General features: G+C 43.0%; 1 long non-coding RNA gene across 1 annotated transcript; it reads left to right on the top strand.

The window, feature by feature from the left end:
- The first annotated feature begins 223 nt into the window (after nt 1–223).
- On the top strand, nt 224–5,254 carry LOC309526074. The gene is made up of 3 exons (XR_014216635.1): nt 224–391; nt 1,319–1,385; nt 4,415–5,254. It is a non-coding gene; the product is annotated as an uncharacterized lncRNA (long non-coding RNA).
- Nucleotides 5,255–5,479: the final 225 nt, after the last annotated feature.

The following is a 5,479-nucleotide window of genomic DNA, read 5'->3' as shown; positions in this document are numbered from 1 at the left end:
GATTTAGCGATCATCTGAACTCTTGGCAATGTCCCGAGTAAGCAAGCGGGATCACCTCGCCTCCCCTGCGCTCTTTCGCCCCGCGCGCAGAGAAGCTTGCGAACTGCACCCGGGAACCGGAAGCATCGCAACACAAGCATTGAGGCGGCGCCTCTGCATTTGCGCCTCTCCCAGGCAATCAAGTGATTAGCGTCTCTTTCGACTGCTCGAGTCACCGAGGCCCGACGAGCATTCGCCGTGTTCGCAGAGCATCATGGGAAGTGTAGTTCACCGAGATGTTGGGATCCTACATATGGAATTAAACATTTAGCTCTCGGGGAGCCTTGAGTGTTTGCTTGGGTGCTTCGACGACCTGATCCCCTTTCTCGGTAGCTTTCAGAGCTAGGTGCCAGTAAGCTATTTTAATATAAGGCATCCCTGGCAATGGAGTTACACATGGAACAATTTTGCATCCCCACCTACTGCTGTATTTCCACTTAGAACTGACACGTGCCAGTGATTTTTTTGTACGGCTCTATATTTAATTACGGGGGACGCGGGTGGCGCTGTGGGCTAAAGCCTCAGCGCCTAGGGCTTGCCGATCGAAAGGTCGGCAGTTCGAATCCCCGCGGCGGGGTGCGCTCCCGCTGCTCGGTCCCAGCGCCTGCCCACCTAGCAGTTCGAAAGCACCCCCGGGGGCAAGTAGATAAATAGGTACCGCTTACCAGCGGGAAGGTAAACGGCGTTCCGTGTGCGGCGCTGGCTCGCCAGAGCAGCGTTGTCACGCTGGCCACGTGACCCGGAAGTGTCTCCGGACAGCGCTGGCCCCCGGCCAATAAATGTGAGATGGGCGCACAAACCCCAGAGTCTGTCAAGACTGGCCCGTACGGGCAGGGGTACCTTTACCTTTATATTTAATTACAGGAAAGAGCCATTATCTTTTTCCTGAATGGCACGCAATCTGCTAACTTTGGCTACAAATTGACGAGAAAAGTAATATTTTAAAGATTTCCCCCCCCCCCGTCCAGTTTGGACCCGGTGGTGGGACACCACACGTGTGTGTAAATTGCTTAGTGGTGGGTCGTTTCAGAGTCACAGATGCTGGACCTTGTCCTTTTTGTCAAACTCCACATTGGAGAGCAATTTAATATTATCAAAGTTATAATTAACTATCGATTATTATTTTTTTAGGTTGCAATATAACCCCGCTCACTAGGGAATAATTTTGACTGAACTTAGTGAGAATTACTTCTGAGTAAACACATGTATGATTGCAACCCTATTCACTGTATTAAAGGCTATAACGTTAAAACCTGTGTTATTTTTTCCCTTTCTGTAGTGATATGTGATGGAAACAGGAACAGAATCAAGGTCTTTTATTGCACTTAGTCATCCTCTTTGTCAGTGTAAGTTTTATTTGAGCTATATTTTTTCAAAGTCTTGAAGGTGTGTCTCAGTCTGAATGTTTTGGGGGGCGGGAATCTGAAAGTTCTTGGCATCCCAGCATAAAGTTTCCTTAAATAACTGCAACTCTCTGGAAGTACCTTAGTGCTTATTGTGCATTTCTAAGCCAGTGCTAGACAATAATAAATGAGGCAAATTACATGCCAGGATGTGTTAGTGATAACTGTTTCCACTAGAGACAGAAACAGTGAAATTTTCCAGCACAACAGCAGTACTATTTTCCCCTCTCCTCCCTCAGTGAGACAACAGTAAACTCTGCCTGGCACAGACAATCAGCTGCGCCCCTGAGAATATTCACTGAATCTGATAACATCCTATTAGTAGCACTTGCAATGACCTAGCAGCTGAAGTGGGGGAGGTTCACCTAGGGAGGTCTAAGCATTTCACTTAATCTTTTCTTGTCTCTGTGTCCAAAAGGAAATCACATGTGTGGCATGAGCCTGACCCAGAAATTATTGCTGGGTGTAGGATATTTTGTGCAAATAAGGAAGGGCAGGGTCTGTAAGATGAATCACCAAAACAGCCATTATCCTGAGGAAAAACCTTTTGTGGGTGGATTTACGGTGATAAGTGCCCTTACAAGGTAACATTGTGATCTGTCAACTCCCTTGAACTGCTGGAAAGCCAAAATTCATGTGCTACTGTAGATATTAATGGGAGGGTATTTAAAAGTAGAGCAGTTCTCTGGAAACCCTCATAATTCATATAAAGTTAAGAAGTGATTGCTGCTTGGAATTGTGTACAGAAAGCTAAAAGAGTATTTTTAGGACCTTGCACAGAGCAAAAATAAATAAGAGAGGCACTTGCTATAATGGCAGGAAATAAGCTATTACCACTATTTAACTTTTGGCAAAGCAAAGCTGTTGAGAATTCCTGAATGTGCATGATGGTCTTAGATAAGGTCGAATCTCAAGGATGATTTCTCTTCCACCTGCCCCCGCTGAAAGCATGCGTAGGGGAGCCTTAGGAGTGAAGTAACTTAACAACCAAACACTTGCATTTCAAGTTCTTTAAGGCCAAGTAAGGATTTCAAAGCTGAGGCATGCAATAACTGGGAGATAGGCTGGCAGCATTTTGTTGTTGCTTCCCCCCTTTCTACTGTATTAGATAAAATAACAAATATTGCAATTTATGTGTATCCCCAACAGCATTACAATAATAATGTAAGAACCAGTTGTGAATATAACAAATGCAAAGTAAAAGTCCAACAGAATTAGTCAACTGTAGTTACCATTAATGCAATGATTAATATGAGTAAGATAAGGTAAGACAGGAGGATATATCAGGGTATTACAGCAGTTCTCATAATTTTCATTAAAAATACTGTGTCGAGTCTTGAAAATTAAATTTCATCCACAAGAATGTAATTTAATTTATCTTGCACTATGTTATTCCAAGAGACGTCATTTTTCTTTCCAGTGCAGTTATTGTCCTGTTGTCTGCCTTCTCCCAGCTTTGTCAGAAAAGGAACAACAGAAATAAGAGGCTAAGCATCTCCAAATTTTTGTATGCTTAAATGCTGATCCTGCTAGGGTTTAGGTCAGCATTTAGGCATACCAAAATTTGAAACTCTGTACTGCTTGTTTCTGGTCTTGTCCTAGGCATAGATGTCAAAATGGGCTATCCTAGCCAGTCACCTGCTTTGGCTTTCATGATGAAGTCAGATGAACAGCTATTACAGTGGTACCTTGGGTTAAGTACTTAATTGGTTCCAGAGGTCCGTTCTTAACCTGAAACTGTTCTTAACCTGAAGCACCACTTTAGCTAATGGGGCCTCCTGCTGCTGCTGCACCGCCGGAGCACGATTTCTGTTCTCATCCTGAAGCAAAGCCCTTCAGGTACTATTTCTGGGTTAGCGGAGTCTGTAACCTGAAGCGTATGTAACCCAAGGTACCACTGTATATCAGTGCAAATGCTTGCGTCTTAAAATCCTTCTAACTATTATCTCCCTTTAAATGCAGAGCATTGTCAGGAGGTAGGTGCATTTTTTGCCACAATGAAGTACCTTGAAAAATCAATAAAGGCCTCCAGAAGCCCTTGTCGGAGGCTGTCCTCTTTAGATTCTTTCCTGGTTTCCTTCCAATCAGCTTCCCCTGGATGAGTAATTTTGTTGTGTCCATTGTGATGTGTCTGGATCATTCAGTGACTTGTGCAGAGATTGCGGCAGAATTACCTGCCCTTAGCGGGGTCGCACCCATAAATGATTCATGCAGGAGCACTGTGAGTGGATTCCTCAGGCATGAGGTATAAAAGCTTTATTTATTATGATTTAAGAGAAGACTGCCTCTGTGAGAGACAGTGTGAGGTAGGGGTTAGGCACAGGAAGATCCAGGTTCATATCCCTATTCAGTTATACTGGCTGTCACCAGACTGACTTCCTTCCTCCTGGTTTACCTCATGGGATTGTTCAGATTCTAAGAGGGGTGGAAGAAAAAATATGGGCCACCTTAAACTTCTTGGAAGAAGAGCAGGATATATAAATTGGTTAAGCAGCCGAAAGCTGAGGGCAGGAATACATGGACAGTTTTCTGAATGGAAGGTTGTAGAATGTGGAGTCCTCCCTGGCCCCAGAATCAGTATTGGGACCTGTTCATAAATGATCTAGAGTTAGGGGTGAGTAGTAAAGTGGTTAAGTTTGTACTATGGTATCTTTTGCTATTTATTTTTAGAGTCACTTTAACAGGTTGGTTATTCGAGGCATCCAGCACATCATAAATACACACACTCCAAATTTCAGATTATCAACATGGTAAAACTCAGGCCAGTTAAAACAGCTATTATACTATCAATCTCAGTAGAAATAAAAAAGTTACCCATTATAAAAATGGTGCTCTAAAAACAATACTAGTAATAGTTTCCAGAGGATAGCTATGCTTACAGAATGTCTTAGAAGGTTGAAATGTTCTCCCAACTTGCTTTTGAACATTACTGTTTCTGATGCCAGAATTGTACGTCCATTTTATTCTTTTAGGTAAGGACTGACCTGCTTCTCCTATGCAGAATGCAGGAAGGGAATGCTGGCAGATGATTGCATGAACGGCATTGGAAGGTGATGAGGTGAATGAAAGCCTGATGTTGCCCAAAGCACTTAATACACGTAAGAGCATAAGAAGAGTCTGCAGATTCAGACATATTCCACCCTGCCCCTGCCCCTCTGCCACATGACCCTGCAGGAGAGCGAGTAGCCAAATGTGTAGATCCGGCCCTGATGTTGTCTAGCCTGTTTACAAACAAATCAGAGCGAGCGCTCATGAAATAGCCGTAATCTAGCTTCCCTGAAAACAAATCAGGACTAATGCTCAGTAAGCATGCTGTTGAGAAGTGCCTTAAGTATCCCCTCCTCAGTGAGAGATGGATTCCAGAGCAAACACTATAGTTTGGTTTGGGCAGGTGTGGTAATGTAAACCTGAAATCTTTGCAAGCAAAAGCCGATTGTTCTTGAGATGCATGGGAAAAAGCAACCTAATTTAAAGTGATCAGAAGAGGAATAAATAAATTGAAACACTAGCCCCCAAGTCTCCTCATTCATCCTATTCCCTTTCCCCTTTGTTCCTTTCATTTCCTTTCTCTAAATATTCCAATTTCTTCAGACTTTTTGGTGTCTGCCCAGGATGTGTCTTTGCTGTAAAGAAGTATTGCATAGACTTCATGAGAAGCTTTTCCTGTGTAATATGTTTCACAGGCATAGTTTCACTGACATGAAGGAAAGCTCTCCAATGTTGAAGTTAGAGGCTGTCCGCCAGTATTTTGCTGTTTGACAGTCTTGACACGAGACATCAAAATGTGACACCTTTGTATCCTGATAACTGGTTAACCTTCCTTGCTTTCTCTGAACTTAAAATGTTTTCTGAACCACAAAGGGGACATGCCAGTACTTGGTCTATTTTCTAAATATGGCATTAAACTTGACAGCGTTCACAATGATAGGTGTGATGCCTTTCCTTTCATTTACTCCTAAATTATAGTTTGGAAATATGCCTTTTGCAAACAGATGCAAACTAAGTGTCTACACAAGTCACACTTGGCATAAACAAAA

This window comes from Podarcis vaucheri (assembly GCF_965113315.1).
Source record: "Podarcis vaucheri genome assembly, chromosome: 2".
NCBI classification, from domain to species: domain Eukaryota; kingdom Metazoa; phylum Chordata; class Lepidosauria; order Squamata; family Lacertidae; genus Podarcis; species Podarcis vaucheri.
This window is presented reverse-complemented; position numbering and strand designations above follow the sequence as displayed.